Genomic DNA, 24,676 nt, shown 5'->3' on the forward strand with positions numbered 1-24,676 from the left:
TAGATACTCCGTGCGGATTGGTATGAGTGGAGGTTATACTTAACAGCCGAACTAAGTTAATAATTGGCTCCTTCTACCGACCCCCATACTCAGATGATATAGTTGCTGAACAGTTCAGAGAAAATTTGACTCTCGTAACAAATAAATACCCCACTCATACGGTTATAGTTGGTGATGACTTCAACCATCCCTCGATATGTTGGCAAAAATACTTGTTCAAAACCGGTGGTAGGCAGAAAACATCTTCCGAGACTGTCCTAAATGCTTTCTCCGAAAATTATTTCGAGCAGTTAGTCCACGAACCCACGCGAATTGTAAATGGTTGCGAAAACACACTTGACCTCTAAGCCACAAACAATCCAGAGCTAATAGAGAGCATCATGACTGACACAGGGATTAGTGATCACAAGGTCGTTGTAGTTAGGCTCAATACCGTTTCTTCCAAATCCACCAGAAACAAACGCAAAATAATTTTATTTAAAAAAGCGGATAAAGTGTCACTAGAAGCCTTCCTAAGAGACAATCTCCATTCCTTCCGAACTGACTATGCATATGTAGACGAGATGTGGCTCAAATTCAAAGATATCGTAGCAACAGCAATTGAGAGATTCATACCTCATAAATTGGTAAGATATGGAACTGATCCCCCATGGTAAACAAAACAGGTCCGAACGCTGTTGCAAGGGCAACGGAAAAAGCATGCGAAGTTCAGAAGAACGCGAAATCCCGAAGATTGGCTAAAATTTACAGACGCGCGAAATTTGGCAAGGACTTCAGTGCGAGATGCCTTTAATAGGTTCCACAACGAAACATTGTCTCGAAATTTGGTAGAAAATCCGAAGAAATTCTGGTCGTATGTAAAGTACAAAACCGGCAAGACGCAGTCAATACCTACGCTGCGCAGTGCCGATGGTACCGTTACCGACGACTGTGCCGCCAAAGCAGAGTTACTGAACGCAGTTTTCCGAAATTCCTTCACCAGGGAAGACGAATGGAATATTCCAGAATTTGAAACACGAACAGCTGCTAGCATGAGTTTTTTAGAAGTAGATACCTTAGGGGTTGCGAAGCAACTCAAAACGCTTGATACGGGCAAGTCTTCAGGTCCAGATTGTATACCGATTAGATTCCTTTCAGATTACGCTGATACAATAGCTCCCTACTTAGCAATCATATACAACCGCTCGCTCGCCGATAGATCTGTACTTACAGATTGGAAAATTGCGCAGGTCGCACCAGTGTTTAAGGAGGGTAGTAGGAGTAATCCATCGAACTACAGACGTATATCATTGACGTCGGTTTGCAGTAGGATTTTGGAGCATATACTGTATTCAAACATTATGAATCACCTCGAAGGGAACGATCTATCGATACGTAATCAGCATGGTTTCAGAAAACATCTTTCTTGTGCAACGCAGCTAGCTCTTTATTCGCACGAAGTAATGGCCGCTATCGACAGGGGATCTCAGGTTGATTCCGTATTTCTGGATTTCCGGAAGGGTTTTGACACAGTTCCTCACAAGCGACTTTTAATCAAGCTGCGGGCCTACGGGGTATTGTCTCAGTTGTGCGACTGGATTCGTGATTTCCTGTCAGGAAAGTCGCAGTTCGTAGTAATAGACGGCAAATCATAGAGTAAAACAAGTGATATCATGTGTTCCTCAGGGAAGCGTCCTGGGACCTCTGCTGTTCCTGATCTATATGAATGACCTGGGTGACAATCTGAGCAGCTCTCTTAGGTTGTTCGCAGATGATGCTGTAATTTACCGTCTGGTAAGGTCGTCCGAAGACCAGTATCAGTTGCAAAGCGATTTAGAAAAGATTGCTGTATGGTGTGGCAGGTGGCAGTTGACACTAAATAACGAAAAGTGTGAGGTGATCCACATGAGTTCCAAAAGAAATCCATTGGAATTCAATTACTCGATAAATAGTACAATTCTCAAGCCTGTCAATTCAACTAAGTACCTGGGTGTTAAAATTACTAACAACTTCAGTTGGAAAGACCACATAGATAATATTGTGGGGAAGGCGAGCCAAAGGTTGCGTTTCATTGGCAGGACACTTAGAAGATGCAACAAGTCCACTAAAGAGACAGCTTACACTACCCTCGTTCGTCCTCTGTTAGAATATTGTTGCGCGGTGTGGGATCCTTACCAGGTGGGATTGACGGAGGACATCGAAAGGGTGCAAAAAGGGCAGCTCGTTTTGCATTATCACGAATAGGGGAGAGAGTGTGGCAGATATGATACGCGAGTTGGGATGGAAGTCATTAAAGCAAAGACGTTTGTCGTCGCGGCGAGATCTATTTACGAAATTTCAGTCACCAACTTTCTCTTCCGATTGCGACAATATTTTGTTGAGCGCAACCTACATAGGTAGGAATGATCATCAAAATAAAATAAGAGAAATCAGAGCTCGAACAGAAAGGTTTACGTGTTCGTTTTTCCCGCGCGCTGTTCGGGAGTGGAATGGTTCGATGAACCCACTGCCAAGCACTTAAATGTGAATTGCAGAGTAGTCATGTAGATGTAGATGAATACTTTTTTATTGGGTCTAAGGTTGCCGCATAAGTCCTCGGCCTCCATCCTGACAAAACATTTGAGATTTACAGCCCGGAAAGGGCGACTCCTACACTGGATTCACCGACAGCAGCAATTCATGGTGGACTGAAAAAATCATTGACAAAGCGTGATACTCCGTTCTCGTTTCTATCGGTTATGCTTATGACCATGGTCTTGTTACATGATCGCTAGTCGTACACCATTCCTCGTAGACCCGTTGGACAGACTGCGCTGATACGCCAGCAAGTCATTCACTGTGTGTCCATGGGCCCGTCCAAACACAATAACTCCTTCTTGCCATTCTGTCACACCCCTTCGTCGAACTGTCTCGCTGCTCCGATTCCGTTCAACGTTTTAGCTCATACACGTCACTTTCTTCCAATGACTTATTTTATTTGGCTACCAGTTTCGGCGATCTACTACGCCATCTTCAGGTCCCTGACAGACGTGTAGGAAGATTAAAACCTCCGCTCTGGTCGAAGTAGCGGCCAGAAGTATTGGTATTAGTAGGTTTCTGCTTGCTATAGCAATCTTCTCTGCCTCTCATGCCACTCTATGCAACAGAAATCCTCCATCTACAATAAATTCAGTCATTTCGAAGTAAACTGGGTCCTTAAAGGCATAAAAACTTGTAAAACATAGCTTTAAATGTTTTCCACAAACCTACGCAGGCATAGAATACGTGCACTCAAAAGGAAACGAACAAGAGCGAACAAGCAGAAACCAACCAACTGAAAGTAGAAAGTTCATGCCTGTCGCTTACCACGTGATTTACGACTACATTGATTCAGTAAGGCCTGTATTTACTTACCAACTAGGTTTCTTGTTTCTTACTTTGCCTATCTGAAAAGAAAATTTGATGGTCTAAAAATTTTTCTCTATAAAATTTTGCTTCAAGTTAGACAATCCTCAGTTGTTGCACGTTTTGTGAAGACTAAATGATCATTCTTCGAAAAGTGTGAAAAATTGTCGTTTTCTGGCGTATCATTTCTATAGGAAAATTTAATCAAACAGCAATGTTTTGGTCCTGAATGAATGCAGAATTTAATGCTCCACATTTTTAGTAGCATTAGCGTTTTCAATGAAACGGTTATTTTCGGAGGTATTTGAATAAAACCATAAAAAGTCTGAAATTTTAACGGCTTTCTTTCCATCACGGCTGAAACTTCACGCGTAAGTGGGAGCAGACTCAGATTATTAATATCGGTGCCCTACTTGAATGTTTAAAACAGTCTCCAGAACTCCGCAAATTTTTGAAAGGTAACGGTCTTTTTTTTTTGAGCTAATTCTACTGGTCTATTTGTAAACTGCCTTACCCGCGACTGAACTTACGGGTGTTGGCCAAAAATATGGAGACACTGCGAGAAATGCATGCATCAACGAAAATACAGTTACTAGGTAAACATGCGCGTTGCGGTATTGTGTTGGACCACGAACGGCACCTGTGCCGTTTTCTCAATACGTTGCAGGTGCCGGCCGTGGTGTGAGTCTCAACAGTGTTCTGTGTAGGAGACAAGGTACTGGCGGAAGTTAAGCTGTGAGGACGGGTCGTGAGTCGTGTTTAGGTAGCTCAGGTGGTAGAGCACTTGCCCGCGAGAGGTAAACGTCCCGAGTTCGAGTCTCGGTCCAGCACACAGTTTTAATCTGCCAGGAAATTTCACATCAGCGCACACCCCGCTGCAGAGTGAAAATCTCATTCTGGAAACATCCCCCAGGCTGTGGCTAAGCCATGCCTCCGCAATATCCTTTCTTTCAGGAGTGCTAGTCCTGCAAGGTTCTCAGGAGAGCTTCTGTAAAGTTTGGAAGGTAGGAGACGAGATCCTGGCAGAAGTAAAGCTGTGAGGACGGGCCGTGAGTCGTGTTTAGGTAGCTCAGGTGGTAGAGCACTTGCCCGCGAAAGGTAAATGTCCCGAGTTCGAGTCTCGGTCCGGCATACATTTTTAATCTGCCAGGAAGTTTCATATTAGTGCTCTCTGTAGTTTTGAGTGCGCTATATCGGAGCTAAGTGAATTCGAACGTGGAGAAATTGTTGGCGATCGTATGGTGGATGTTTCCGTAACGGAGGGAGCCGAGGTGTTTGGCGTTTCAAGTGAGTCACTATATTGAACATTTATACCGCACACAGGGAAAGCGGAAAAAAAAACATTTTCCAAAGGATCACACTGTGGACGAGAGAGTGTGTTGAATCATCGTGTCAGGCGGTCATTGAACAGAACTGTGACGAAAAATAAGACGACAGTGGGAAAAGGCACAGCAGAACTGAAGGTCGAAGTCGCGAACCCTGTCCGCACCGGAACAACGTACGCGAGCTCCGTAGGCAGGGAAATGAGGGGCCAGCTGTAATTCCGGAACAACTCATCAGTGACGCGAATTCCCGTAACAGGAAAAAGTGCTGCAGAAGCGATAAAACATGGAGTACGAGGCAATAGAAGAAACTCATTTTTTCGGATGAGTCTTGTTTCACACCGTTTCCGACTTACCGCCGAATTTACTTGCAGAGAGTGAAACATGGAGGGACAGCCATGTCGTAATAGTCGACGGACCCCGTGTTTTCTCTTCAAGGTTGCGTTACTACTATAGAATGTGTCACCATTCTGCTGGTGAGGTCCATCCCGTTGCTCAACGGCGATGCTGTGTGACATAACGGCAGGACACCTGCTCACACAGCTCTTATCACCCGGGACTCGTTTTGTGAGTACGAGAATGAATTGTCACATCTCCCCTGACCACCACAGTTACCAGTTCTCAAGTTACTGAGACTTTTGTCGTCTACATTGGAGAGAAAGCTGCGTGATCAGTATCTACCTCCATCATCGTCGCCTGAACTAGGCAATTTTTTTTTTTTTTTTTTGCACGAAGACTGGTATACGATTCACTTGAAGACCATACAAGACCTTTGTTTATCCATTCCGAGACAATGAATGTCATCCGATTTCGTGTACCGTACTAGGAATGGTAATTGTAACGGCTGCTATCCGGTCAGCCGCACTTTCAAATACGTCGTGTTTCCCACAGCCGCCACCGCGGCAGGAGGGCGCTGCCACCAACGATTATCCCGCTGCCAATGAGATGTAAGCATCCACTCTCCGGAGACCCAGCGGCGGCCAGGGGCAGACCAAACTTGTGAATTATCTGTTATTCTGTAACTGTTATAACACTCTGTGTACCCATTGTATTAGGGATTTGTAGTTAAATGTTGGAACACGTGAGGCAATACTGACCCTACGACTTATCTTAGAAAATAGATTAAGGAAAGGCAAACCTAAGCTTGTAGCATTTGTAGACTTACAGAAAGCTTTTGACAACGTTGACTGGAATACTCTCTTTCTAATTCTGAAGGTGGCAGGGGTAAAATACGGGGATCGAAAGGCTATTTACAATTCGTACAGAAACGAGATGGCAGTTATAAGAGTCGAGGGGCAATAAGGGAAGCAGTGGTTAGGAAGGGAGTGAGACAGGGTTGTAGCCTATCCCCGATGTAATTCAATCTGTGTACTGAGCAAGCAGTAAAGCAAACAAAAGAAAAATTTGGAGGTGGTTTTAAAATCCATAGAGAAGAAATAAAAACTTTGAGGTTCGCAGATGACATTGTAATTCTGTCAGAGACAGCAAAGGACCTGGAAGAGCAGCTGAACGGAATGGACACTGTCTTGAAAGGAGGATATAAGATGAACATCAACAAAAGCAAAACGAAGATAATGGAATGTAGTCGAATTAAGTCGGGAGATGCTGCGGGAATTAGATTATCCCGCTGCCAATGAGATGTAAGCATCCACTCTCTGGAGATCCAGCGGCGGCCAGGGGCAGACCAAACTTGTGAATTATCTGTTATTCTGTAACTGTTATAACACTCTGTGTACCCATTGTATTAGGGATTTGTAGTTAAATGTTGGAACACGTGAGGCAATACTGACCCTACGACTTATCTTAGAAAATAGATTAAGGAAAGGCAAACCTACGCTTGTAGCATTTGTAGACTTAGAGAAAGCTTCTGACAACGTTGACTGGAATACTCTCTTTCTAATTCTGAAGGTGGCAGGGGTAAAATACGGGGATCGAAAGGCTATTTACAATTTGTACAGAAACCAGATGGCAGTTATAAGAGTCGAGGGGCAATAAGGGAAGCAGTGGTTAGGAAGGGAGTGAGACAGGGTTGTAGCCTATCCCCGATGTAATTCAATCTGTATACTGAGCAAGCAGTAAAGGAAACAAAAGAAAAATTTGGAGGTGGTTTTAAAATCCATAGAGAAGAAATAAAAACTTTGAGGTTCGGCGATGACATTGTAATTCTGTCAGAGACAGCAAAGTACCTGGAAGAGCAGCTGAACGGAATGGACAGTGTCTTGAAAGGAGGATATAAGATGAACATCAACAAAAGCAAAACGAGGATAATGGAATGTAGTCGAATTAAGTCGGGTGATGCTGCGGGAATTAGATTAGGGAATGAGACGCTTATAGTAGTAAATGAGTTTTGATATCTGGGGAGCAAAATAACTGAGGATGGTCGATGTAGAGAGGATATAAAATGTATACTGGCAATGGCAAGGAAAGCGTTTCTGAAGAAGAGAAATTTGTTAACATTAAGTATTGATTTAAGTGTCAGGAAGTCGTTTCTGAAAGTATTTGTATGGAGTGTAGCCTTGTATGGAAGTGAAACGTGGACGATAAATAGTTTAGACAAGAACTGAATAGAAGCATTCGAAATGTGATGCTACAGAAGAATGCTGAAGAGTAGATTGGTAGATGGCATAACTAATGAGGAGGTATTGAATAGAATTGGGGAGAAGAGGAGCTTGTGGTACAACTTGACTAGAAGAAGGTATCGGTTGGTAGAACACGTTCTGAAGCACCAAGGGATCACCAATTTGGTATTGGAGGGCAGCGTGGAGGGTAAAAATCGTAGAGGAAGGCCAAGAGATGAATACACGAAGCAGATTCAGAAGGATGTAGGTTGCAGTAGGTACTGGGAGATGAAGAAGCTTGCACAGGATAGAGTATCATGGAGAGCTGCATCAAACCAGTCTCTGGACTGAAGACCACAACAACAAGTTAAATTACCTGTTGATGTGGAACATTTATTACGATTTCATCCCGACGTTTTTACAAAGAAATCTGTACCTCGGACCGAATTACACAGATAAACATTATCAAGAATATACTCCAAGTGATGGACTGGAACGCCTTTTCATTTCATAGCAGGACCGCTTTGGTTGCCATTGGCGGCACCTTTACAGCGCTGCGGTACATCAACGATATTCTGCGGCCAGTATTGTTGCCCTCCATGGCAAGCCATCGTGGGCTTACATTTCAGCAAGACAATGCATATTCGCACACGGCGAGAGTTCGACTACTTGTTTTCTTGTTTGCCAAGCCTTACGTTGGCCGGGAAAGTCGCCGGATCTCTCCCCATTTGAGAACGTTTGGAGCAACCACCTCGGCATTTTGACGATCTAACGCGCCAATTTGACAGAATTTGACACGATATACCTCCCGAGGACATCCAACAACTCTGGCTATCAATGCCAAGACAAACAACTACCTTCATTAGAGCCGGAAGTGAACCAACAAATTATTGACTTGCTCACTTTGTGAAGGTCTTCCTTTTGAATAAATCATTCAGTTTTTCTGAAATTGTAACTGTTTGTTTCACTGTGTATGTACATCACATCTAATGATTTCCGTCCCATTCGGATCCTTCCTGCATCGTTTTATTCGTCTTAAAATATATTTCCTACAGTTTTTATTCAGACATTATTTCATTACAGATAATACAGAAATGTACAGAAATTAATTCGTTCTAAGTTCCCGTGACGATTAAACATCGGTGTAATGTTAGATCGCCTCCACGTGGTGCACCATGGGTAACGCTAAATGAACTATCACAACTGGTGGCAGACCGAACGAAGAATTCCTGCCCCACATCACAGTGAAACAGAACGACAGACAAAGCGCTATGCAAGATACATACAACGGTCCTCTTAGGGACCATGCATCCGAATCTGCCATTTCAACATTGAGGACATAAGCAGAGCAAAATGTCAAGTATTGCAGAGAATTTTACACGATAACGACATTGACCTGGTAGCCATACAGGAAACTCATGCTGAAAATAGAGCCCAACTTGAAGCTAGAGGAAGGATACTGGGATATGATCTACATGGAGCCACGTATGACAGACACTATGGCGTTGCGACATATGTGCGTGGGGACATAGAGGACACCTTTCTAGTTGAAGCCTCCATTACTAATGATATCCATGAAGTTGTCATCAAAATAGGAGAAGTTACAGTAACTAACATCTATAAACCTCCTGCTACTACATGGCCGGCTGACCCACCCACACCCAAGCGCATAAGTTGGGGACTATAATAGTCACCACGAAATGTGTAATACAGTACGAATGATAGCAATGGAGACATGCTGGTCGATTGGTTCGAGGAACAAAATACATATCTGGTCTTTGATGTCAAGGACCGAGGGACATTCAGATCAGCCGCATGGAACTGCGACTATAACCCGGATCTGTATTTTGTTTCGAGAGATACAAACGATAACCACTAACAGCCTCTAGAAGGGTCCTGACGGACTTCCCTCATAGCCAGCACCGCCCTGTGCTTATTAATATCGGTATATCCATCCCGATAATAAGGTCTTACCCTCGACCAAGGTGGAATTTTACAAAAGCTGACTGTACAAAATTTTCTGAACAACTTGATTATACCTGGAGCTGGATCCCTCCAACCAGCAAGAGCTATGAGAGGTTTGTGGGAGCGGTCATTAGCTCCGCGAAAACAGCGATCCCAAGAGGGTACAGCAAAAAAACATTCCCGGTTGAACTGGGATATGCGATGACCCGTACGCGGAGTTCTTCAAGAATGGGGACCGGGAAATAGCGGATGAACTATTACATAACATCGACTTTACTAGACGGCAAAAATGGGAGAATAGTGTTGAAAATCTAGACTTTTCAATGTCAAGCTGACAAGCCTGGTCCCTACAGCGTAAACTTGGAGGCGCAAAGCCACCTGAACATAGAAAGGACGAAATATCTCCCAACAAGATTGCATCCCGCATAGTTTCTGCGTCTAGAGCCCCACGATATAGAAAGCACACAACAAAAGTGAAGAAGAACTTACAAACATTAAAAAGGACCCGTGCAATGGACTCAGAAGATTCATCAGATATTCGTATCGAGGAAGTTACCGATGCCCTGAAGAAGGTTAAACCAGGCAAAACTCCGGGTTTCGATGGTATCCACCCTAAGTTATAAGAGTCGAGGGGCATGAAAGGGAAGCAGTGGTTGGGAAGGGAGTGAGACAGGGTTGTAGCCTCTCCCCGACGTTATTCAATCTGTATACTGAGCAAGCAGTAAAGGAAACAAAAAAGAAAAAAAAGAAAAAAAATTGGAGTAGGTATTAAAATCCATGTAGAAGAAATAAAAACTTTGAGGTTCACCGATGACATTGTAATTCTGTCAGAGACAGCAAAGGGCTTGGAAGAGCAGTTGAACGGAATGGATATGGTCTTGAAAGGAGGACATGAGATGAACATCAACAAAAGCAAAACGAGGATAATGGAATGTAGTCGAATTAAGTCGGGTGATGCTGACGGAATTAGATTAGGAAATGAGACACTTAAAGTAGTAAAGGAGTTCTGCTATTTGGGGGGCAAAATAACTGATGATGGTCGAAGTAGAGAGGATATAAAATGTAGACTGGCAATGGTAAGGAAAGAGTTTCTGAAGGAGAGAAATTTGTTAACATCGAGTATTGATTTAAGGGTCAGGAAGTCGTTTCTGAAAGTATTTGTATGGAGTGTGGCCATGTATGGAAGTGAAACATGGACGATAAATAGTTTAGACAAGAAGAGAATAGAAGCTTTCGAAATGTGGTGCTACAGAAGAATGCTGAAGATTAGATGGGTAGATCACATAACTAATGAGAAGGTATTGAGTAGGATTGGGGAGAAGAGGAGTTTGTGGCACAACTTGACAAGAAGAAGGGATAGGTTGGTAGGACATGTTCTGAGGCATCAAGGAATCACCAATTTGGTATTGGAGGGCAGTGTGGAGGGTAAAAATCCTAGAGGGAGACCAAGAGATGAATACACTAAGCAGATTCAGAAGGATGTAGCTTGCAGTAGGTACTGGGAGATGAAGGAGCTGGCACAGGATGGAGTAGCATGGAGAGCTGCATCAAACCAGTCTCAGGACTGAAGACCACAACAACAACCCTGAGTTCCTCATAAATGTCGGAGCCTACACAAAACAATGGCTGGCTAAGTTCTTTACGGACATTCTGTAAGTGGGTAACATTCCTCCCTCCCTCAACAGAACAGGCCAAACTATACTTTAAAAAATCCCTATCGAACAAGCAGGATTCCGTCCCTATCGCTGCTGTACAGGTCAAGTTCTATTACTGACAACATATATAGAGGCGGGGTTGCAGAAGAATCATAAAGTAGCTGCAGCATTCATAGACCTAACAGCAGCCTATGATACAGTTTGGATACAGGGACTCATGTACAAATTAATCTGTGCCGTTCCCTGCGAGGAGATAACCAAGCTCATTGACGATATGTTGTCAAATAGAACCTTCCAAGTAATAATGGGGAATGAGAGAAGTAAACAGATGAAACTCAATAATGGACTCCCACAAGGTTCTGTCCTTGTACCCCTTCTTTTCAGCCTTTACATCGCTGACATGCCTGCAACCAGATCGCGCAAAATTGGTTATGCTGACGACTGGGCTCTGGCAACAGCCCACAGAAACATGGAAACTGCCGAAGATATCCTTACGAGTGACCTAGCGATTCTCAGCGAGTACTTTAGAAAATGGAGGCTGCAACCTAGTGCTACAAAGACGGAAGTATCTGCCTTCCATTTGAACAACAAAATGGCCAACAGAGAACTACATGTATATCTAGACGGGAAAATACTACATCACAACAAACATCCAAAATACCTTGGGGTTACCCTAGATAGAACACTAACATTCAAAGAACACCTGACGAAAACTGCAGCGAAACTTAAAACACGCAACAACATATTGCAGAAGCCCTGTGGCACCACTTGGGGCTCCACAGCATCTACCTTCAGAACATCCGCACTTGGCTTGGTGTATCCAGTGGCAGAATACTGTGCCCCAGTGTGGCTCAACAGCACACACACACACATGGTAGATAGCCGACTTAATGCAACAATGAGTATTATATCAGGCACAATCAGGCCAACTCCTACAGTGTGGCTGCCCGTTCTCAGTAACATAGCCCCTCCTAACCTGCGCCGTGAACACGCTCTGGTTAGAGAATTTCAAAAAATCATGACCAACCCTCAATTACAAATCCAGAAGATACTCATGACATCCAAGGAAACCGACTCTGGTCTAGGCATCCTCCACTAAAGACCGCACAGGTGCTGCACCAAACCAACTTTAAAATAAATGACCCATGGAAAGAGGAATGGGAGAGCAGAACAGCAGTAAACTGCCACAGTATGCCATGCATCTTTAGTAAACCAAAAGGATTTGATTGCCCTCGCAAAGTTTGGTGAACTCTTAATAGCATCAGAACCAACTGTGGGAGATGCGGCGACTCCTTACACAGATGGAGTAAACTTCCTTCGGCCGCTTGCGACTGTGGCGCTAAGAGACAGACGGTCAAACACATCGTGCAGGAATGCCCACTAAGGGCATACGAGGGTGACCCACAGGATTTCTTAATGGCGACCCAAGAAACAATCGACTATATATTCTCTAAGCTGGACGTTTGTTTGTGATTGCTCTTCTGTGAGTGTAAATTTACAATTGGTGGTGTCCTTATATACAAACTGTTATTTACTACTGTGTTTGCCGGCCGTAATGGCTGTGCGGTTCTAGGCGCTGCAGTCTGCAATCGAGCGACCACTACGGTCGCAGGTTCGAATCCTGCCTCGGGCATGGATGTGTGTGATGTCCTTAGGTTAGTTAGGTTTAATTAGTTCTAAGTTCTAGGCGACTGATGACCTCAGAAGTTAAGTCGCATAGTACTCAGAGCCATTTGAACTATTTTTTTACTGCTCTGTTTATACATATGTGATTCTTTTTTTTTTTAAATCTTGTTGCTTCTGTAATTTTTACTGTGATGTTATGAGCCATACGCTAAATAAAAATAAAAAATCGGTAAAGTAACGCTATCGTCGTGGGCCACTGCATTTCTAAAGGCGAATGTTAAAATTTCGGTGTTCCCAACCTGGTACTGCGAACGGCTGAAAGCAAGGGGAAACTACAGCCGTAATTTTTCCCGAGGGCATGCAGCTTTACTGTAGAGATCTGCATCAAACCAGTCTCAGGACTGAAGACCACAACACCACCAACAACAACTACAGCAAAAAACTTGTCTTTAATGTCGACACGATACTGTTTCACTCCACAGGCGGCAAACCGGTCGGATGACTGCCTACGAAGAGAAATTGTGGGGATGGACTAACTGGTGGGGTTCTTGTGATTCAGTTGAACCCTGCGCGTCTCCGTATGATTATTACACTAGCGTTGCAGGCTTCTCGGTCCTCCACATAGTTTAACTAAGAGCGCACAGTTGGGTAAAACAGTACGATCAAACAATTTGTCAAATTTTACTAGTCTGTCAGACATTTGACCTTGTAGAGTGCTGTATGATGCGTTTGTCAAGTATAGAGCGTGTTTGACGTGATTGATAGGAAATTTTGATTGAGGGCAGGTTTGACAAGATGACCAACGTTATTTGAGATGTTCAGCCGTGCATGTTAGCGAAAAAGAGTTTTATTATAATTTATCTCACAGACCCGTTATTTCCACAACTATGGAAACTACAATAAAGGATAAAAACAATGTTGTTGTGGTCTTCAGTCCAGAGACTGGTTTGATGCAGCTCTCCATGCTACTCTATCCTGTGCAAGCTCCTTCATCTCCCAGTACGTACTGCAATCTACATCCTTCTGAATCTGCTTAGTGTATTCATCTCTTGGTCTCCCTCTAGGATTTTTACCCTCCACGCAGCCCTCCAATACTAAATTGGTGATCCCTTGATGTCTCAGAACATATCCTATCAACTGGTCCCTTCTTCTTGTCAAGTTGTGCCACAAACTCCTCTTCTCCCCAATTCTATTCAATACCTCCTCATTAGTTATGTGATCTACCCATCTAATCTTCAGCATTCTTCTGTAGCACCACATTTCAAAAGTTTCTATTCTCTTTTTGTCCAAACTATTTATCGTCCATGTTTCACTTCCATACATGGCTACAGTCCATACAAATACTTTCAGAAACGACTTCCTGACACTTAAAAATCTATACTCGATGTTAAGAAATTTCTCTTCTTCAGAAACGCTTTCCTTGCCATTGCCAGTATACATTTTATATCCTCTCTACTTCGACCATCATCAGTTATTTTGCTCCCCAAATAGCAAAACTCGTTTACTACTTTAAGTGTCTCACTTCCTAATGTAATACCCCCAGCATCACGCGATTTAACTCGACTACATTCTATTATCCTCGTTTTGCTTTTGTTGATGTTTATCTTATATCCTCCTTTCAAGACAGTGTCCATTCCGTTCAGCTGCTCTTCCAGGTCCTTTGCTGTCTGTGACAGACTTACAATATCATCGTCGAACCTTAAAGTTTTTATTTCTTCTCCATGGATTTTAATTCGTACTCCGAAAACAGTAACACTGGCAATTATCAAACTGGTAGAGGCGTAGCGTTTTTCGCAGTCATATATTACGTAGGAAGAGGTTAAGAAGAAATTAAGTATACAACATACGAGTGGGAGTGCAATTAAATAAAAAAAATCAAAGGTCTCTGGTCCTTCCACGAATGGTGTATATGTTCCTACGTTGTGGCATTTTAATGAACTGCCAGTAGAGGACAAGGTCGAAGGGAATTTCCACATATTTGTGTCTTTTTTTCCAGTGGGAGTGCGAAGTAACTCTAAAAACTTATTAAAAGTTTGACACCTCATACGGAGAAAATTGATGTCATCGTAATGTTCTATGTGTAATACACTATTGGCCATTAAAATTGCTACGCCAAGAAGAAATGCAGATGATAAACCACGTCTGGCCGTAATAACGACATTGATACGCCTGGGCATTGAGTCAAACAGAGCTTGGATGGCGTGTACAGGTACAGCTGCCCATGCAGCTTCAACACGATATCACAGTTCATCAAGAGTAGTGCCTGGCGTAATGTGACGAGCCAGTTGGTCGGCCACCATTGACCAGATGTTTTCAGTTGGTGAGAGATCTGGAGAATGTGCTGGCCAGGGGAGCAGTCGAACATTTTCTGTATCCAGAAAGGACCGTACAGAACCTGCAACATGCGGTCGTGAATTATCCTGCTGAAATGTAGGGTTTCGCAGGGACCGAATGAAGGGTAAGGCCACGGGTCGTAACACATCCTAAAAGTGCCGTCAGTGCGAACAAGAGGTGACCGAGACGTGTAACCAATGGGACCCCATACCATGGCGCTGAGCAATACGCCAGTATGGCGATGACGAATACACGCTTCCTGTGTGCGTTCACCGCGATGTCGCCAAACACGGATGCGACCATCATGATGCTGTAAACAGAACCTGGATTCATCCGAAAAAATGACGTTTTGCCATTCGTGCAGCCAGGTTCGTCGTTGAGTACACCATCGCAGGCGCTCCTGTCTGTGATGCAGCGTCAATGGTAACCGCAGCCATGGTCTCCGAGCTGATAGTCCATACTGCTGCAAACGTCGTCGTACTGTTCTTGCAGATGGTTGTTGTCTTACAAACGTCCCCTTCTGTTGACTCAGGGATCGAAACGTGGCTGCACGATCCGTTACAGCAATGCTGATAAGGTGCCTATCATCTCGACTTCTAGCGATACGAGGCCGTTGGGATCCAGCACGGCGTTCCGTATTACCCTCCTGCACCCACAGATTCCATATTCTGCTAACAGTCATTGGATCTCGACCAACGCGAGCAGCAGTGTCGCGATACGATAAACCGCAATCGCGATAGGCTACAATCCGACCTTTATCAAAGTCGGAAACGTGATGGAACGCATTTCTCCTCGTTACACGAGGTATCACAACAACGTTTCACCAGGCAACGCCGGTCAACTGCTGTTTGCGTATGAGAAATCGGTTGGAAACTTTCCTCATGTCAACACGTTACTGGTGTCGGTACCGGCGCCAGTCTTGTGTGAATGCTCTGAAAAGCTAATCATTTGCATGTCACGGCATCTTCTTCCTGTCGGTTAAATTTCGCGTCTGCAGCACGTCATCTTCGTGGTGTAGCAATTTTAATGGCCAGTAGTGTATTTCCTTTAGCAGATTCACATGCGGATATTTATCCCTCAATTTCGACCATTTCCTGACCAGAGTCTTTTTTTTTTCTTCTTTAAACGAAATGTTAAAATCCGTGCAAGAAGTTCTTTACTAGTGATTCCTACCAGTGTAAAAATACTTCGCTACGCGAACGGCGTCTGCTTCAAAAGTGTGTTTAAATTGACGAACATTGTTGACATGTGTACGGGCTTGTTTGACAATGCGTTGGATAGAAAAGAGCGGATTTGACAAACGGGTCAGATGGGCGATTAGACTGGTACGGGGGTTGGCCGCTGCCGCCGCAGCGTGGGCCGATCGGGCGAGCGGAATGCTGGCGGTGACGTCAGCTGGCGTTGCGAATGCACTGCCCCGCGTGACGCCACGCGGCGGACACCCCTTCCGCCGGCGTCCGCGCCGTGTTCGCGGCTGCTTGGTGACCGGCGTCACGCCTCTAGTTCTGACGCTGCTCCCACGTCTTCTTTACGGTTCGACGCGCGCTGCTGCCACTTGAAACACTCTTCTCACTAGAGGCCGCCGCCATTCTGTAAAATAAAGTACGGTGCGTGCTGACTTTCTGCCTGTCTGGCGGAGACCTCCTCGGGGACCTTAGACTGCTGGTTTGGGATGTGCGGAGAAGTACTGCGAAAAATAAACTGTTTCACGCTCGTTTATTACCACTGAGAACACCGAGACTGTCTTCGGGGACATAACCCAAAAATGCAATTACAGGCAGACATGTTTTTCGAACGAATAATTTATTTCATCGTTACTGTTTTCGAAACTTGGCTGATCGACGGAAGGCGGCGATGATTTCTCATATAAATGTCACATTTTGATCCTGTAATAGGTATCGTATCCTAGTGTGGTAGTTTATGCTAATTGTACACTGCCTGACAAGAGGCAGTGAACGACCCAGAAGGGGAGAAGCAAACAAAATGAAACTCCACAGGTTCGGAGGTGTAACTAAATAATTTGTTTTTAAATTTTACTACTAGCGCTTAACTATTATACTTTGTGGAAGAATACGTTGCTTTTACATGGCAATAACAATGAAACCCTACACGAGCCTGCAAATGCGACCGTGCCATATCTTCATAAATTATCAGGAAAATATTCTTTTGTATCAAATGCTAGTGAGATAAAACATAGTAATATTTTAAAATTTATGTTAATAAATGTGTTTTATAAATCAGGTCTACTCCAAGCCAAAGTGGGATTTGATTAAGATCACTGCAAATATTTTTAAGTGCCGCTTATCATTAGAATCATCGAATTTCTTTACCATAAGAATGTCAAACCAAACACCTTTCAGCCGGCTAATTTCCAAACTGTTATTTGATTGGGCTACCATTTCCGGCGATATCCACGCCATCTCCAGGCTCCCTGACCGACGTGTGGGAAGATCCCAACCTCAGTTCCAGATTTCTGCTTGACACGGAGATCACTTCAAAGCCGTTTGAAGTGATCGCTGTACCAAGCATAAATCTACAGATGCCAGTCTCTGAATGCTGGCTCCTATTTTGACCGGAACCGAGGTTGGAATCTACCTATACATCGACTGGGGGGCCTGAAGATGGTGTAGATATCGCCGAAACTGGTAACCCAAAAAATAAGTTTGGAAATTAGACAGCTGAAAGGTGTTTGATTTGACATTCTGTTCTGAACGCATCACGTCACTCCTCTCATTTCTGAGCTCACAGTGATCGCGTAAAGTTGTCTAGAGAATAGTGTCTCCCGCCATGTACGAGGTCCTGGTGAGAAATTTCGCCTGAAGCTATACAGCCAACATTACATAACTGTCGTGCAGTTTCTTCTACAAGGCAATATTCTCAGCCGCATTCTGAAGGGGCAATGAAGATGCTCCTGCATCGTTTTCAATTGGAAATGTTTGACTACCCACAATACAGCCCGTAATTGACTCCCCCTGCGTTTCATTTCTGCTCACATGAACCGCTGGCTATGAAGACAACATTTTGGCACAGAAAACGAGCTGTAGGCCAGCGTAGAGAATTGGCGGAAAGCACTGGCGGCTGTCTTTTATGATGAGGGTATTGGAAAGTTGGTACAACGCTACGACAAATGTCTTAGTCAGAACGGCAACTACGTAGAGAAGTAGCTGGATGGTGTAGCTAACTGTTAAAAATAAAACATTTCTAATTTTCGCTGTGGTTCCCATTTCGCGATCAATCGGAGCTTACTTTCTGAACAGCCCTCATATATAGGTGCCCCAGGAGGAAAAGTGAATACTCAGGGAGACGGCGGGAACAATTATTCGAAGCAAAGAGGTCTAGTGAACACTAGCTCTTAAATACAGACCTTAAGAACTATGAACATTTCTTCATCTTCGATGCGGCGAAACGAATATCTTTTACTGAAAGCTCCGTGCTTTCCAGATTTTAAGAGGCAGTAATATGGACAAAAACAAGGAATCTATGTCCAGTAAATACGGGCTTTAAAGTGCATACCTTAAGAGCTATGAGCTCTTGTTCATCTTCGCTACTTTGAAAACTGAACATGTGCCTATAGCTCTTAAGTACGCGTTTTAGAGTCCGTATTTACCGGACGTTTATTTGTTATTTTGGTTCATACGAACTCCTCTCGAAATGTGGAAAGTAAAGAGCTAGCTGTAGAAGAGATGTGTTTCACAGTATCGGAGATGAAAAAGTACACGTCCTTGAATACTGACAGTTCCTCCTGGGACGCCGTGTATACGGCTCAAAAACGATAAATCAAATTTTTCTCTCATAAAATTTTCTTACGTAAATAATTCACCAGTCTTTTGTCGTACGTCCCGTAAATTACTTTCAAGGCTTCAGAGTGTAATAAAAATTGAAATACAATTTTTAGATAAACCTGATTTTTCGCTTCTTGCACAAAATTACATATTTGTAGATCCAAAGCAATTATTCAATCTCATATAATCTTCAATAAACGTTTATTAGTGCTACAATCATAGTACATTGAAAGGAACAAGCGTGTCTGATAAAAACTATACTCAACTCAAACCAATCCCACAAAAATTAAATTGAAAATTATAATAAAAATCTGATGGGAAAAGGTAGTGACAATATCTTTTAGTTGCTCTAAGGGACAAGATATTCGACAGGGTAGCCCGGCTTCAAAGGCGTTACACTTTTTTCCCGTGATCAGCCGTTACATGGAAAGAGAGGAATACAATTTCTGTATTCACATAAGGTACTTACACACAGGGTGGCCCGCCGCGCCTTCTAATGCCACGACCAAAGTTTTGATATTTTCGCCCTCGATATGCGCACACTATTAGTCCTACAGAAAAAAATGAACAGGACATTATTGTAGGAAATTCAGTGCAGTTAAATTCTGTACTGGGATTCATTTTTACTAGAGGCCACAGTTTTCGATTTATCAAGAAAAACCTACAGAAGTGCCCCTAAAACGCCTTTTTCTTGAATGACTCGAAAACTGTGGCCCCTAGCGGAAACCTAGCTCGATACAAAATTTAACTGCATTAAATTTACTATAGAAAAGTCTTGTACCTATCTTCTGTGGGACTAACAGTTTGCAATCAGGGAGAGAGAGAATATGAAAATCTCGAGCGTGATTTTTGAAGGCGTTGTGCGTTGCATAAAACCTGTCGAATGACCCTGTATAATTCAAAACACAATTAAACTTGTAGGAAATAGGCCGGTTGTTGTGGAAAAACTTTGTCACAAACAGATTCGTGACCCTGAAAACACTGCAGGATGTCCACCTCCGTTGCTGAGTGGCCAGCGTGTTTGACTGAAAGGCGTAGGGCCCAGGTTCAGGTCCCGGTGCTGGTAGAGATTTGCCACCTCGCACAAGGCCTGGGACTGGGCGCACTCAGTCTCGTTGTGTCAGGTGAGGAGATACTTAAGTGAGAAGTCGCGGCTCCAACGTCTGCAAAGCCGGCAACAGCAGGGAGAGCGGCGTGCCGAACCCACGGCCCTCCTTACCGCGTCCACACGACGCCACACGGCAGAAGACGACACGGCGGCGGGTCGGCGTCGCGCGGTCTTCAGGGCCTGACCGCGGAGTGTTATCTTTTAGTAATTTGACACAATAGCCGTGACTTCATGCTTTACAAATGCCTTTTCGTGATACACATGGATTGTACATTTTACTTACATGAAAAGAAATTTTCACATTACAACATGAGAGGGCTGTTACAGTGATATATGCCACGCTAAAGCAGACACCAGACTAAAGACGACATGGCAGACGCATGAGTTTACATATGCTATGACTAGATGTGATATGATGTCAGCTAAGTGATATGGTTGGTTGTACCAAAGAACATGAAGGTTCCAAGTGATATGGTTGGTTGTACCAAAGAACATGAAGGTTCCAAATGATTGGAAAAGAGCACAGGTAGTCCCAGTCTTCAAAAAGGGTCGTCGAACAGATGCGCAAAACTATAGACCTATATCTCTGACGTCGATCTGTTGTAGAATTTTAGAACATGTTTTTTGCTCGAGTATCATGTCGTTTTTGGAAACCCAGAATCTGCTATGTAGGAATCAACATGGATTCCGGAAACAGCGATCGTGTGAGACCCAACTCGCTTTATTTGTTCATGAGACCCAAAAAATATTAGATACAGGCTCCCAGGTAGATGCTATTTTCCTTGACTTCCGGAAGGCGTTCGATACAGTTCCGCACTGTCGCCTGATAAAGTAAGAGCCTACGGAATATCAGACCAGCTGTGTGGCTGGATTGAAGAATTTTTAGCAAACAGAACACAGAATGTTGTTATCAATGGAGAGACGTCTACAGACGTTAAAGTAACCTCTGGCGTGCCACAGGGGAGTGTTATGGGACCATTGCTTTTCACAATATATATAAATGACCTAGCAGATAGTGTAAGTTCCATGCGGCTTTTCGCGGATGATGCTGTAATATACAGAGAAGTTGCAGCATTAGAGAATTGTAGCGAAATGCAGGAAGATCTGCAGCGGATAGGCACTTGGTGCAGGACGTGGCAACTGACCCTTAACATAGACAAATGTAATGTACTGCGAATACATAGAAAGAAGGATCCTTTATTGTATGATTATATGATAGCAGAACAAACACTGGTAGCAGTTACTTCTGTAAAATATCTGGGAGTATGCGTGCGGAACGATTTGAAGTGGAATGATCATATAAAATTAATTGTTCGTAAGGCGGGTGCCAGGTTGAGATTCATTGGGAGAGTCCTTAGAAAATGTAGTCCATCAACAAAGGAGGTGGCTTACAAAACACTCGTTCGACCTATACTTGAGTATTGCGCACCAGTGTGGGATCCGTACCAGATCGGGTTGACGGAGGAGATAGAGAAGATCCAAAGAAGAGCGGCGCGTTTCGTCACAGGGTTATTTGGTAACCGTGATAGCGTTACGGAGATGTTTAACAAACTCAAGTGGCAGACTCTGCAAGAGAGGCGCTCTGCATCGCGGTGTAGCTTGCTGTCCAGGTTTCGAGAGGGTGCGTTTCTGGATGAGGTATCGAATATATTGCTTCCCCCTACTTATACCTCCCGAGGAGATCACGAATGTAAAATTAGAGAGATTAGAGTGCGCACGGAGGCTTTCAGACAGTTGTTCCTCCCGCGAACCATACGCGACTGGAACAGGAAAGGGAGGTAATGACAGTGGCACGTAGAGTGCCCTCCGCCACACACCGTTGGGTGGCTTGCGGAGTATAAATGTAGATGTAGATGTAGATGATGCTACAGCGATGGAATATATCTACAATTATTATGTCTCTTACTGTGAAGATTCTTATCCTTAGCCCAGACGATGAAGGTACTTACGCATTTAATTTTTAAAACTAATGGAGCCACACTAACGGTGGATACCTTTACAAGCGGTACTCTGTATTACATTTTTCTATGATATTGTGAAGATTAGCCATGCCAGAAGCGCTGTAACAGAAAAGGTTTGACAACAAGCGAACGTTTGGTATGAGGCAGTGGTAAAGACGTGTTCAGTTGTTTAAGGAAGATACTGGGAGAATCTACACTGAATTGCGCAGCTCCCTAGAGTCAGACGCAATGTAGGTGAAGTCACTCTCCAACGAGGACGCACTAATTACCGCATTGTTGTTGTTGTTGTGGTCTTCAGTCCTGAGACTGGTTTGATGCAGCTCTCCATGCTACTCTATCCTGTGCAAGCCTCTTCATCTCCCAGTACCTACCGCAACCTACATCCTTCTGAATCTGCTTAGTGTATTGATTTCTTGGTCTCCCTCTACGATTTTTACCCTCCACGCTGCCCTCCAATGTTAAATTTGTGATCCCTTGATGCCTCAAAACATGTCCTACCAACCGATCCCTTCTTCTAGTCAAGTTGTGCCACAAACTTCTCTTCTCCCCAATCCTATTCAATACCTCCTCATTAGTTACGTGATCTACCCACCTTATCTTCAGCATTCTTCTGTAGCACCACATTTCGAAAGCTTCTATTCTCTTCTTGTCCAAACTGGTTATCGTCCATGTTTCACTTCCATACATGGCTACACTCCATACAAATACTTTCAGAAACGACTTCCTGACACTTAAATCTATACTCGATGTTAACAAATTTCTCTTCTTCAGAAACGCTTTCCTTGCCATTGCCAGTCTACATTTTATATCCTCTCTACTTCGACCATCATCAGTTATTTTACTCCCTAAATAGCAAAACTCCTTTACTACTTTAAGTGTCTCATTTCCTAATCTAATCCCCTCAGCATCACCCGATTTAATTTGACTACATTCCATTATCCTCGTTTTCCTTTTGTTGATGTTCATCTTATATCCTCCTTTCAAGACACTGTCCATTCCGTTCAACTGCTCTTCCAAGTCCTTTGCTGTCTCTGACAGAATTACAATGTCATCGGCGAACCTCAAAGTTTTTACTTCTTCTCCATGAATTTTAATACCTACTCCGAATTTTTCGTTTCCGCATTACGTCACACAAATCCATCTGGCAATCCTTACAAACGTACCGTCAGAAATTTCAACACCAAATCAGCCTGGCGGCCGCTCCAGCGCCAGAGGGCTGGGCAGCTCTTTCGATATCAGTTGAGTGCGGTTTGCCTGTGTGAGTAGCACCGAGGTGCGTTGCCGAACTGGGGGCTCTTCAAGGGATCATTTCCCATTTTATTCATTCACATGTTAAGGGGCTCCGGAACGCCCTATACTTGCAATGTTAAAATAACGCTTATAAATTACATCTTTCCTCACAAAGTATTTGAGGTAGGAAGTTGAACTTTTTACAGATTATTTATTGGAATATGGGCTACAACTTAACACAGGGATTTTACAAAATTTTAGTTCAGTTATTAAAGATGATTTTTTTCAATTGTAATGAAAGTTCACAACATTTTTTTTGCAATTTTTTATTTATATATTAAAAAATATACAGTTTTTTTGGAAAAAGACTGTATATGGATTATCTTCATCCTCTGCAAACTCCTCCTCCAGCTTCCTCTTGTTCCTCCTCCTGTTTACTCTTGCTTGTATTTCTAGACTCTTTACAGCCCTGTCTGCAGCCCGAAGGCGTTCCTTGTCTAAAGCAAGCATCGCTCGTACCATGTTAGAATGTTATTATTTACAGTAATAACACATACCTTTGGCTTTCCAACATTTCTCCTTTTCTTAAAAGCCTTCAGAGGATTTCTAATAACTTTACTTTTACTCATTATTATACTTCAACAAAACAGAGACTCAAGAAACAGAATTAATTACGAATATTTTCGAGATAACGACAGAGTAAATAAACATGAAACAATCGAGAATCACACCAGCGATATATATTGAACCATCACAGGTTAGCCACAACACATACTTTATCTCACATCACTAAAATGTACCTGATGAACACGGACGTTAATAATAACACCATTTGACAGCAGTTTAACAGCGCCACAGTGGGTCACGCCCATGTAGAACACATTTAAAAAAATTTAAAAATAGTTGTAGTTTTCGGAATTGAATAAATTATATATCTATTAAAAAGTAATAGTCTGCAGATTCAGAAAACGCAAAAAAGTAAAAATTGAACTTTTCATGATTTTGAGCCTTTCCGGAGCCCCTTAATGTGATCACACCACAGGAGGGCGGAAAACAGGAGAACTGGAAGTGCGTAAGTACCCTTTCCTGCTTCTCATCAGGTTCAAATTCCGTCGAATGGTTCTGAACGGCCCCTATAGGTTCTAACCTGCACCGAGAGCAAAAACTGCTGTCACACTGCACTCCAAACGAATATTGTCATTCAGTGGGGATGCAGCCTCACAGTGCCATTAGAGAAGGGTTGAAACGTCCGAGGGTGCCAGCAGTGTCAAAGGTTGTCAAGAACGTCTTGTTGATACTCATCGTATTGAGAACTTTTCGACCGCGAATTGTGTGGTAATCAACGTCCCAGGGAAACGGGTGATGTCATTGACGCCCTTTAAGCCACGCCTTGAGGCGTTTTCCTGTCGATTCTGAGCGGCTTTTTTTCTGGAATGTTTTCGTCGACCAGCTATAAAAACCGTAAGAGTTGAACACTCGCTGTCGCGGTTCTCACATCCATTGCAGAGACCCCAAAAGATGGGGTGAAATGTTGGTAAGAAGGCCTGTGACAATCTTCTCATCCTGTGACATGTCCGTGATGGTGTTGGGAAGAACTGTGGTGAGATTTGGTGACAATGTGACATCATTAAGCCATCTTAAAGCTGACATGAATTTCCGAGCTGTAGCCTTTTTTTCACATCTGTCGAAACCTTGATGTTAGAAATATCTCAGAGTCCGAGGGTGGCACCGCATTTGCACCATTTCAGAGGAAGGTCATAGGCACCTTCGAC

Source organism: Schistocerca cancellata, chromosome 3, assembly GCF_023864275.1.
Source record: "Schistocerca cancellata isolate TAMUIC-IGC-003103 chromosome 3, iqSchCanc2.1, whole genome shotgun sequence".
NCBI lineage: Eukaryota > Metazoa > Arthropoda > Insecta > Orthoptera > Acrididae > Schistocerca > Schistocerca cancellata.